The 13,304-nt window shown below is 34.2% G+C and overlaps 1 protein-coding gene across 2 annotated transcripts in view; it reads left to right on the top strand.

Moving 5' to 3' along the window:
• The window catches only part of LOC103004566 (N-deacetylase and N-sulfotransferase 4), a 231,422-nt gene that overhangs the window by 1,889 nt on the left and 216,229 nt on the right, over positions 1-13,304 (top strand). The window lies entirely within an intron of this gene.

Here is a 13,304-nt window from a genome sequence, read left to right as displayed (position 1 = left end):
TTTTATCCGCCAAAGATGAAACCTCAATATAACAGCTTTTTTTCCCCATCCTAACACCTTATGACCATTATAATAAAATATTATTAAAACCAGTGAAATAAGTTAACTTTTTAAAAATCTTCAAAGTATATGTGGACCAGTGAACTCTGTTTTTAATGAGCCACTGAATGAAGTATCACTTGACTGGGATCCAAATATTTTATTTTGGGTATTGTTGTAAAGGGATTAAGTGATCCCTCTTGAATTCTGTCTAGATTTTTCTTTTTTTTTTACTTATGCTTTTTTGTATTTACTATTCCTTTTAATTGATGTAAATTCTAGTTTTATTTTAATTTTAAAATCAAAAACTTAAGGCAAGGTCATGTGCTTCAAATGGTTCTCTGAGTGATTCCTATCCTGAAATCCTGAAAGGAAAAGTTTCCTAATTTTAGTCTAATAAACTGTATGAATTGAAAAATTCTTAACAAATTTTTCTGCCTCAAATTCAGCTCTATCACTTATTCTCAATAGAAAACAAATAGTATTCACCACTACTCATCTAATATTCAAGGATTACTGAGGACTTCTTGAGTGACATAACCCCAAACAAAATAACAGAATACCGAAATTTAACAAAGGCTGGAACAATGCCACACACAGATAAAGACTCAGAAAAGTTGCGTGTGTATATATATAGATATATATAGTGTGTATGTATGTGCATATGTATACTGATCGTATATTCTATACACACACACACACACACACACACACACACACACGTGCCCATGCTAAGTTAACTGTCACTTTGAAGAAAATACTCTTTTCTGCCACTTTGGGTGTTGTATCTGGTTCTTGCTCAGAACTCTTAACCAAAGAATATCAGAAACTTGACTGGAACTGAAATAACTTGTTGGGTTACTTATAGGTCAATAGGGAATACTGTTTTTCAATATAAAAATTATAATTCTAGTCTTGGGAATTTGATTTCTCTTTTGACTGTTATTTTTTGGATAAATATGATTTTGTGGGAAAGAATCTTGAACTGTGTGTAGAAAAGGTCTGCATACTCCCAGTTCTTCATCCTCATGTTCCTTTTCTGGTGGTGTAAGATTTCTTTGTACACTGATAGATGGGGAGAAATCCATCCTCCCTCAAAATCTCCCCAAATTTTCCAGAGCGAGGGTATTGGATAGCTAGTGACATTTTTCTATATTATTCTAAATTAGAGAGTAGAAGTATGCTGTTCCTCAACAGAACAAATTGAGGAAAGCTGGAGGGTTAGGGTTGAAAAACCTTGGTTATGTGCATGATTGGACCTTCCCCAGGCCACTCCCACGATTAGACTGGGAGCACATAGCTGGGAGCAATCAACAACCAATTCAAACATGGCCTTGACTGCAGCACCACCTCACTCTATGAACAAAACATATACCAGCATATTATTATTTGAGCCAATTTTCTCACTTTGAGGTAGAGATTCTGGATCATACTGTTAAAGAATTAGTGTTTTTAAGTCACAGCATTTGATGCAGTGAAAAGAATGCAAGTGTTTCAACTGAACTTGAAAGTCCATATTCTTTCCACTACATGGTTCTGCCATATCTAAACTACAATATATCTAGGTTTGTTTTTTTTTTTTTTGAGATTTGTGTGCTTTATCTTATTTCATCATACCCTCATCTGACCAAAGCCACTGATATAGAAATTAATATGTCCATTTCTAAGGCAAGCAAAATTAAGCTCAGTTTCAGTAACTGTCATCTGACTGTTAATTAAATTTCACTGTGTATCTAGAAATTCAAGATATGAGAGAAATTTAATGTATAGAAACTTGTAGAAACTAATTGTATTTTGAAAGATTGTGAAATATTAGCTATGAATGAAGTCAGAAGATATCATCATGTTTTGACTTGTTAATATTTCTGTGTGGTCCTCAAGGCAATCATGAAATACTTCCTGTACATCTAAAGCTCTATTAGCAAGATGACCTTCATCACCCTATAGAGGGTGATGTCTTATACACTTGAATTTACTCTTTCTTGGTTTTGAAAGCAACTCTTGTTTTCATCATGGCCTTACTTACGTGTAGGTAATGTTCATTCCCAAAGTGATATCAGTTGAGTGATAATGCATTTTTTAGAGAAAATTAAAATAATAAAGGGCAATCCTGATTATTAAAAACTTAATTTAAAAAGTCTTCTTGCAGACCACTAACCTGATTTCTATGAACAATGTTTTACCCTCGGTTGTGGCACTTGGAATAGTCATAGAAATTTGATAGAATTGAGAAAATATGTTCTTTTTTTCATAGTTTTCCTAAGACAGAATAAATGTTCTTTCTCGATGGTGAATGTAAGCTTCCACACTGGCAATGAAATCAAATATATTATTGATGCTATAAATAATTCTGGTGCTTTCATCAATTCTGTTGACCTGTCATTATTCTCTCTGTTGGCAATAAGACACCATTATTAGCATTTTATACGTCTTTAGATTTCTTGAAGAAATGCTTCCATTTATTCATTGGACATCTACTCTGTATAAGACTATATTTAAGATATTATCTGCCTGAGAAATCCAGACTTTATTTTAAGGTCCTATGTAATCCAGCTCAATTTACCTTTTCAGCATCTATTCTTACTACTACTCAATATACAGTTTCTCTTAGGCTAGCCCACTGTCTGTTCCTCTGCAATGGATTGATAGTGCTTACGTTCACCTCTTTTCTCAGCTTCTAAACCTTCACTAAAATACTTTCCTTGAATCTACTCATATCTCAAAAGCTATATCAAGTCCAACTTCTTATGAGAAGGCAACAGATGCCCTAATGACCCAAGCTGAAACTGTGTCCTTAAATAATCACTGACCTTAACTGTCACTTATCGTCTTCATGTACATGAGTCAACTCCAAAATTAGGTGGTGAAACAGTTTTTTCCCATACATCTAATTATGTCTCAACATATGTAATAAGTAATCTTAGACCTGATTTGAAAATATTATATTGACAATCATTACACTGTTTTTTAACTATTTGGTGAGTGCAGAACTAATTAGTCTCAGAATTGAACTTACTACTTTAAAAAAGAACAATTTAAGGATAGTTTTGAGTTTTGTCTCAAAACAAGTGATTTGTATATTTTGAGTCAGAGGCAAAAATAGGGGGAAAAAAAGTCTATGTTATAAACCTGAAGTCCAAAATAAGTGGCTAACTCTCTAATTTGTTTGACTCCTTCCCCCACGTAGTGTTTTTAATGGATCTATACGTAGACTGGTATTAAGGTTTGATCCAGATAAAGCAATTTACCAGTGTCTTAATTTGAATGTCTTTATGCAATTATTTGACACCATATTTCCTGCATTGAAAATCATAGGTTCAAAGATTTATAGTGCAAAAGTAATAAATTGTGCAAATTGAATGACTAAAACAGAGATGGACTCCAGATTTGATACATTATCAACTAGTATAGATTCAACAACGCAGGACAGTCCAGGCAGCAAGAACTGGATGGATGGCCCATCAGAGTTAATCAAGCAGCATCTGAAAGCTCCTCGGCAGTTTCTAAGCAAGTGAACCAGCATGCAATCAGCAAGTGTAGCATAAGCGCTAGGCAGTGGCCCAGGCAGATGGGGGTCAGCATTTATTGGGATATTTCACAGCAGAATTAATGGATTAGGTTTGTGAGCATAAATCTTCTTTCTGAAAAAAAAAAAAAAAAAAAAAGGAACAGAAGATAGTGGAAGAGGTGGAATTTGACAACATGGAGTTTGGCAGAGAGAACATGACAGAGACCTGGAAGCAGGAACTCAGTCACAACAATAATCCTATAAAGGAGAGAGGACCCATCAGCAAGACTTGTGTGAAACTACAGCCCTGACACTGACTCAGATTCTTTAGATGTCCAGGGAAGAATTGCATTTAGAACCTCCTTAGGTGCCCAGATGCAAGAAGTTTATGTACTACTTGAAGACACTCAATTGGTTCAAAAGAAAAAGCAGGTACTATCAAAGACTTTTAAGAATGATCCATGTTCTATATAAACATAGAGAGAATTACTGTGTCAATTAAAATGTTTTTTAAATTAATTTATTTTTCAGCTGGGAGATATATTTTTTTAATGTTTTATACAATTTTTTAAAGTTATTTTCCATTTACAGTTATTACAAAATATTGGCTATGTTCCCCATGTTGTACAATACATCCTGGAGCCGATCTTACACCCAATAGCTTGTGCCACCCACTCCCCCACCCCTATGTTGCCCCTCCTTCCCCTCCCCACTGGTAACCACTAATTTGCTCTCTATATCTGTGTCTGCTTCTTTTTTGTTATATTCACTAATTTGTTATATTTTTTAGATTCCGCATATAAGTGATATCATACAGTATTTGTCTTTCTCTGACTTATTTCAGTTAGCGTAATACCCTCCAAGTCCATCCATGTTGCTGCAAATGGCAAAATTTTGTTCTTTTTTATGTCTGATTAGTTTTCCATTGTGTGTGTGTGTGTATATATATATATATATATATATATATATATATATATATATATACCACAGCTTCTTTATCCATTTGTCTGTTCATGGACATTTAGGTTGCTTCCATATCTTGGCAATTGTAAATAATGTTGCTGTGAACATTGGGGTGCATTTAAAATGTTTCTTGTAAGTAGAGTTTGACTTGACTGGAAAGAGAAGCTACATATAAGTATTTTGGCAGAGTCAATATTGTCCTCAAATATGCTCAGAGGAGGACAGCCACTGTACAGGGTATATTTAATTATAATTATCTTTCTTTCATCTAAAGTCTCAATGTAAATGTCCCAGGTTTTTTTTTTTTCTTCTGAATTCTTTCAAGTGGCCATATATTTAACTCTGTCAATGGAAGGAAAAACTATTTTCCCAAGAAAATATTCCTTTATGGAAGCAAATAGGGTATTTCTCCACTTTAAAAAAAAAAGTCAAAATTATATGAAAGTACACTTTTAAATGATAAGAATGAAAAATGTGAGAAAATATACACCAGTAATCTCTTCCAAACTGGGTATTCAGCTAAAAACATTTACAGTTTATATATTAACTTAATATAATTTAATTCAATGCTCAAATCACTTATTTCTCACCTATGGGCTCTGTATATTATTATTCACTAGAGAGTTTACACAAATATGTGAAATATTCGGTTCTTGATTTCAGTAGTATAGGCAAGACATATTCACAATTATCAACATTACAAGGCAGAATACAATATGTGCCATGACAACATTACTATGGGCAATGGGAACAAAGAAAGGGAAACGATATTTCTTCTTCTAGTAATTAGGGAGATTTCTTGGAGGAGGTGACATTTGAGTCTTCTGTGATGGTTTGACAGAACACTAGCAAATCAAGATGGTGAAGTAGATTCTTGGCCAGCAGGTCAGCCCAAGCTCAGACTTGGCTGAGACTATCAGGACAAATGTTAAGTTGCTTGTCTTAGTTGGATGATAAAGTAAATAAGAAATAGTAGTGGGACTAAATGCTGAAGATTTGGTTGTGGCCATAATATGGAGCTCTCTGGGTAGAAGGATACCATTTGAATCACTGAAGATTTTAAGCCAGACAGTGACATGATCAGATTTAGGATTGAAGAAAAATATGTTGTTTGAATAAGGGAGATGTTTTTGAGAAGACCTAAAAGAGCCTATTACAATTATATGGGCATAGTAATTATTATACATGTTTTAAAATAGTATTTATTTAGCATATTAAAAGACACTAAACACTGGGATAATCATTAACAGGCAGTATATCATTTAATACAACAACACTAAGAGGAAATATTTTGTACATTTTCTGAATGAGTAAAATGAGGCGTAGCAATATCGATACTCATCTAGCTAGTAAGTAGCAGAGCAAACCCAGACTATTTGTCCTGAATGTCTAAGCTTTCTTTTAGAATACAATGCCTTGAGTTCGGGTATCAGTCTGGGCATCTACACTTACTTGTTAACCCCGAACATGTCTGAAAACCTCTCCAATTCTCAGATTGCAGATCTGTAGAACCGATGGAAAACAACACTGTTCTTAGTATTGGGATGAGCCCTGAATGAGATAAGTACTGGAAAGCTTCTAGGACAGAGCCTGGCCTGACAGAGCCAGGACAGAGCTTGGTGGCAGTCATGATGGAAAGGGGAGACTGGGAGAGACCATGCAGGATTGACAGGACTTGGAAACATGCTCAGTGAAGGAGCAAAAAGAAAAAAAAAAAAAGGTGCAGATGCTGTAGTATCATGGGTTTTAACCTGAGTGTGTCCATAAACATATGCAGAATTGGGCAGAGGAAAAGGTGCTAGGAAGATGAGGAGTTTGGTTTAAGATCTAATGACTTAACATAGGACATCCAGATGTAGGCATTTGAAAAAATAGATCTAGAGTTTCAGACAGCATCAGAGGTGGCAATATAGATTTAGAAACCATCAAGCTTAATACTTGCAATCTTAGTTATGATAACTAAAGGGAAGGAATCAAATAAGAAGGAAAACAGGTGGAATGCATCATTTTGGATATCCTGTAATAAACCCAAGGTCATGACAAGTTAGTTTCAGACAGAGAAAAATTGTTTCATGTACCGAGATGTTAGCCATCCCCTCAGGCTCTCATTGGTTATAAGGAAGAAAGCCTAAAACTTCAGTAAGTACCAGCAGTCCTCAAGAAAATTAAATTAAAGGAATGTCTAACTGGGGACACACTGTGTTCATGCAGCAGAGAAGGCACAATCTTTCATCTGGAATTTGGCATTTTGAATTTTTTTCCATCTTATTTATGACCCTTTGATTAACAAGAATTGCAGTAGGACCCCCTCCTAACATGACTGTGAGAGGTACCAAATGACGCTATGTTACAAATATTTCTGAAATTTGTAATGATATATAGGGGTTAAGTATTAAGTGAACAAAGAAGCTAAATCTTAATTTTTAGTTACTGTGCCCAGAAATTATATTCTACTCAGAGCATTTTACTTAGTTTTTATGTATTTATTTTCTTGATGACATCAGTTATTGTGAACATGTCCATTTTTTGTTAGAAACAAGGAGTTTAGAGGCATACTTTCATTTATACCTGTCTTCTGCAATTATTATTCTTTAAAAAGCATATTTTAAAACAAGACCTGTTATCAAGTAAGGATTTTCTGTTCAGGACAATTTTTAAAGCTTTTTATATACAAACTAGATTTTAATTTAGGATTAGACATTCCCTGAATTCATTTGCACTCAAAACAGGCTAAATAGTAATGGACCTAACACTAACTTGAGTGCTCGCTTTGTTAGTTCACAGTGTAAGATAATTACTGAGCAGAGAGCAAGCTCTTGATACACCAGGGGAAGAACACAAAGTCCATGCTGCTCCATTTTGCTACTCAAGGTGTAGCAATTGTCTCCATGGGAAAGAGAAGATATTAGAAAATATTTTGGTAAGAGCAGCCAAGCTGGCCACCTCCCAGCAAGGAGGAAAACAACCCTATTAGAGCCTTTAAATCTCATGGTTAATGCCTTAAAAGCCCTGGGGATATTTTCTGATTGGTTTTATATATTTTGTCATTCTCTGTGATTATATAAATAGTGATTAATTAATTAGCCAATTAGTTAGCTCAGATTATTATAAGGCTCTTCAGCTAAGGCCAGCTAAGTGTTGTTGTTAATGATAATCATCAAAATATGCTACAAAATTGTTTCATATCTGAAGAATGACTGAAGAGAAAAACAAAATAAAAACTTGCTCCTTTTATACTCCCTGTAGAAATACAGTGTGTTCTGAAATATATTAAATTATCATGGAGAAAAGCACCTTGATTATAGAATCTTGTGGCAGGTAGAATATATTATTATTATTATTATTCAGATAACAGATTAAACTGTTACAGCAGTCATAGACATTGCATTTTATTTTCATTCAACCCTTCATTTTTTTATGTCTGCCCTGAGCTTTGCTCTCTAGCTCTTTGCTGGGATTGATAATTTCCACCCACTACTCTACTTCTTTTTTTTTTAATTGAAATATAGTTGACATATAATATTATGTTAGTTTCAGGTGTACTACATAGCGATTTGATACTTGCTTACTTAATGAAATGATCACCACTGTAAGTCTAGTCACCATCATCAAAGTTATTATAATATTATTGACCATATTTCCTATGCTGTATATTATATCGCTGTGGCTTATTTATTTAATCACTGGAGGTTTGTTCCTCTTTAATTGCTTTACCTATGTCGACCAACCACCCACTCCACTGTCTTCTGGGAACCACCAGTTTGTTCTCTATAAATATGAGTCTGTTTTCATTCTGTTTCTTCGTTTTGTTTTTTAAGGTTCCACATATAAGTGAGAACATGCAGTATTTGCCTTTCTCTGTCTGATTTATCTCACTTAGCATGATACCCTCTAGATCCATTCCTGTCTTCACAGATGGCACGATTTCAGTCTTTGTGGCTGAGTAATATTCCATTGTACACATATACCACATATTCTTTATCCATTCATCTATCGATGGACAGAAGTGGCTTCCATATCTTGGCTACCATAAATAATGCTGTAATGAACACTGGGGTGCATAAATCTTTTGGAATTAGTGCTTTTGTTTTCTTCAGATAAATACCCAGATGTGAAATTGCCAGACATATAATAGTTCTCAATTTTTTTAGAAACCCCCATACTGTTTTCCATAATGGATGCATCAATTTACAGTCTCTCCAACAGTGGATGAGGACTCCCTTTTCTCCACATCCTCACCAACACTTGTTATTTGTTGTTGTTTTGTTGATAGTCATTCTGACAGATGTGAGGTGGTATCTCATTGTGGTTTTGATTTACATTTACCTGATGATTAGTGATGTTGAGCATCTTTTCATGTGTCTGTTGGCCATCTGTATGTCTTTTTTGAAAAAATGTCTATTTATATCTTCTGACCATTTTTTAATCAGATTGTATGTTTTTTTTTGATGTTGAGTTGTGAGAGTTTTGTGTATTTTGAATATTAACCCTTATCAGATATATCATTTACAAATGTCTTCTTGCATTCAGTAGGCTGCCTTCTCATTTTGTTGATGGCTTTCTTCCCTGTACAAAAACTTTTTAGTTTGATGTAGTCTTATTTGTTTATTTTTGCTTTATTTCCTTTGCCTGAGGAGATAAATCCAAAAATATATTGCCAAGATTGATGTCAAAGAGGATACTGCCTATGTTTTCTTCCAGGAGTTTTATGGTTTCCAGTCTTACATTTAAGTCTTTAATCCATTTTGAGTTTATTTTTGTATATGGTGTGAGGAAATGTTCTAATTTCATTCTTTTACATGTAGCTATCCAGTTTTCTGATCACCATTTATTGAACAGGTTATCTTTTCCCCATTGTATATTCTTGCCTCCTTTGTTGTAGATTAGTTAACTATAGAAATGTAGAGTTTATTTCTGGGCTGTCTGTCCTGTTCCATTGATCTATGCATCTGTTTTTGTGCCAGTGCCATACTGTTTTGATTACTGTAGCTTTGTAGTATAGTCTGAAGTCAGGGCCTGTGATTCCTCCAGCCTTGTGTGGTTATCCTCCCATTTGTGGGGTGCCACCCAGAGTTGTGGATCCTAACTATACTGCATCTCTGTCCTACCACCCATCTCATTGTGGCTCTTTATATCTTTAGTTGTTGAAATATTTTTTTCTGTTAGTCTCCAGGTCATTCTCATAGATAGTTGCTCTGTAAATAGTTGTAATTTTGGTCTGCCCATGATAGGAGATGAGTTCAGAATCTCGTTTTGAATTCAGAGCCATTTTAGCCTCTTTTTTTTTTTTTTTTTCAAATAAATCAGGTATTCCTCTGATGTGTCTCTTAATTACTATAATATTGAAATACTTTATACATTCTAAAGAGGGTATGTATGGACTATCTATAATTAAAGCATGATAATAAGAGCAGCCTTGTACACACCACTTAGCTTAGGATATAGAATGTTACCAGCACCTTTTGAGTCACATACTACTTTTTCCACTGGAGAGGTAACTAGCTATTATACATATTCTCTGCAGTTTTTTCCCTTACTTTTATACCCGATATTCATCCACATTGATGCTTATCTCTAGTTCACTAAACTTAATTTCTTTGTAGTGTTTGTTCTCTCCAGTGTTGGTATTCTCAGACTTTTAAATTTTTTGGCTATTTGATGGGCCTAAAATTGTATATGAGTTATTATTAGCATTTTTTCTGTTTATTTATGAGGTTGAATAGCTTTTCTTATACTTACTGACCATTATATTTTTTCAAGTTTTTAAAAAGCTTTTAATTGACCTGAAAGTAAGTTGTAAAATATCACATTTCATCTTAAATACCTCAGCATTGATTTCACACTCACTATTACTTTTCCAACATTAACCTCATTTCACATATAAGTAGAAATGTTCATAACTTTTGAACTATATCACATATTATAAATAGAGCAATATTCCAAAATCTTTTTCAACATACTAAATTAGAAATAACTTAAAATACTAATTTAAATGATAAAATTTGCTTACTTTATTTACGTGTTATAGTTTGCCTAATTTGTTTAATTATTTTAAGGAATTCTCACTCTTATAAATGCTGCATTCAACCTACAGTTAAAGAAAAAGTAATATTTTTTGTGTTTCTGGAGAAATATTCATATGAAATACTGCTGCTAGAAAAAATGTATCATTTCTTATTACACAAACTCCCAAATATATACCAGCCTCCCAAACAATATTTAATAATACATAAGATGGGGCCTCACAATTTGCTCCATCTTAGTCCCCACATTCAAGACATAAATTTTAAACTATAAGCTATGTTTCAAATATTAAATTTCTATCCTATTTGAATATTTTAAATGAAATTTTAGTTTTTGTTGCATAACTACAATTTAAATTCTGTTTTTAAATTTCTTAGACTGCTGGTAATTGTTTACTTGATTGAAACTTTTTGATGATTAAAGAAGACTACCTCCTTGACCTCTCAAAATAAAAACACACTTTGTATTTTCACAGTGAAAAGGAAGTTATAGTAATTTACAGGAAATACAGTAAATTGCTCTCTCTTTCAAAAAGTTTTACTAAATTGAGACATAAGAATGTCCCTGCTGACAGATGTTCATCTTAAGGCCAATGAACCTTGTTGAACATTTTTTTTCAAATGGCACAAATGAAAAAAGACCTAACAAATTTTGCAGAATGAAGTAGGAAGACATTGATTGACAACGTGTAACAATACTCTGGAGTATAAATGAATTTCATTTGAATGATTTATGTACCAAAATAGCCATTGTTACCATATTGTATTTGTCACTTACTACATAGAATATAAACAATACAGGAAATAAGGGGGAGATAGAAAAGAAAACATCTGAGGGAAGACAAGAGCTCTTGAAATAACAGGTTTATTTTATTTTTTTTCATCTTTATTGGAGTATAATTGCTTTACAATGTTGTGTTAGTTTCTGCTGTACAACAAAGTGAATCAGCTATATGTATACATATATCTCCAGATCCCCTCCATCTTGAGCTTCCCTCCCACCCTCCCTATCCCACCCCTCTAGTTCGTCACAAAGCATTGAGCTGATCTCCCTGTGCTATGCAAGCAGCTTCCCACTAGTCATCCATTTTACATTTGGTAGTGTATATATGTCAATGCTACTCACTCACTTCATCCCAGCTTCCCTTTCCCCCACCATGTCCTCAAGTCAGTTCTTTATGTCTGTGTCTTTATTCCTGCCCTGCCACTAGGTTCATCAGTACCGTTTATTTAGATTCCGTATATATGCATTAGCATACGTATTTGATTTTGTCTTTCTGACTTACTTTACTCTGTATGACAGACTATAGGTCAATCCACCTCACTACAAATAACTCAATTTTGTTCCTTTTTATGGCTGAGTAATATTCCAATGTATATATGTGCCACATCTTCTTTATCCATTCATCTGTCGATGGACATTTAGGTTGCTTCCATATCCTGGCTATTGTAAATAGTGCTGCAGTGAACATTGTGGTACATGTATCTTTTTGAATTATGGTTTTCTCAGGGTATATGCCCAGTCGTGGGATTGCTGGGTCATATAGTAATTCTATTTTTAGCTTTTTAAGGAACCTCCATACTGTTCTCCATAGGGGCTGTACCAATTTACATTCCCATCAACAGTGCAGGAGGGTTCCCTTTTCTCCACACCCTCTCCAGCATTTACTGTTTCTAGATTTTTTGATGATGGCCGTTCTAACCGGTGTGAGGTGATACCTCATTGTGGTTTTGATTTGCATTTCTCTAATGGTTAGTGATGTTGAACATCTTTTCATGTGTTGGTTGGCCATCTGTATGTCTTCTTTGGAGAAATGTCTATTTAGGTATTCTGCCCATTTTTGGATTGGGTTGTTTGTTTTTTGACATTGAGCTGCATGAACTGCTTGTATATTTTGGAGATTAATCCTTTGTCCGTTGCTTCATTTGCAAATATTTTCTCCCATTCTGAGGGTTGTCTTTTCATCTTATTTATGGTTTCCTTTGCTGTGCAAAAGCTTGTAAGTTTCACTAGGTCCCATTTGTTTATTTTTGTTTTTATTTCCATTACTCTAGGAGGTGGGTCAAAAAGGATCTTGCTCTGATTTATGTCATAGAGTGTTCTGCCTATGTTTTCCTCTAAGGGTTTTATAGTGTCTGGCCTTACATTTAGGTCTTTAATCCATTTTGAGTTTATTTTTGTGTACGGTATTAGGAAGTGTTCTAATTTCATTCTTCTACATGTAGCTGTCCAGTTTTCCCAGCACCACTTATTGAAGAGGCTGTCTTTTCTCCATTGTATATTCTTGCCTCCTTTATCAAAGATAAGGTGATCATATGTGTGTGGGTTTATCTCTGGGCTTTCTATCCTATTCCATTGATCTATAGTTCTGTTTCTGTGCCAGTACCATACTGTCTTGATTACTGTAGCTTTGTAGTATAGTCTGAAGTCAGGAAGCCTGATTCCTGCAGCTCCGTTTTTCTTTCTCAAGATTGCTTTGGCTATTCGGGGTCTTTTGTGTTTCCATACAAATTGTAACATTTTTTGTTTTAGTTCTGTGAAAAATGCCTTTGGTAATTTGATAGGGATTGCATTGAATCCATAGTTTGCTCTGGATGGTATAGTCATTTTCGCAATGTTGATTCTTCCAATCCAAAAACATGGTATATCTCTCCATCTGTTTGTATCGTCTTTGATTTCTTTCATCATTGTCTTATAGTTTTCTGCATACAGGTCTTTTGCCTCCTTAGGTAGGTTTATTCCTAGGCATCTTATTCTTTTTGTTGCAATG

The sequence above is a fragment of the Balaenoptera acutorostrata genome, chromosome 5, assembly GCF_949987535.1.
Source record: "Balaenoptera acutorostrata chromosome 5, mBalAcu1.1, whole genome shotgun sequence".
NCBI lineage: Eukaryota > Metazoa > Chordata > Mammalia > Artiodactyla > Balaenopteridae > Balaenoptera > Balaenoptera acutorostrata.
This window is presented reverse-complemented; position numbering and strand designations above follow the sequence as displayed.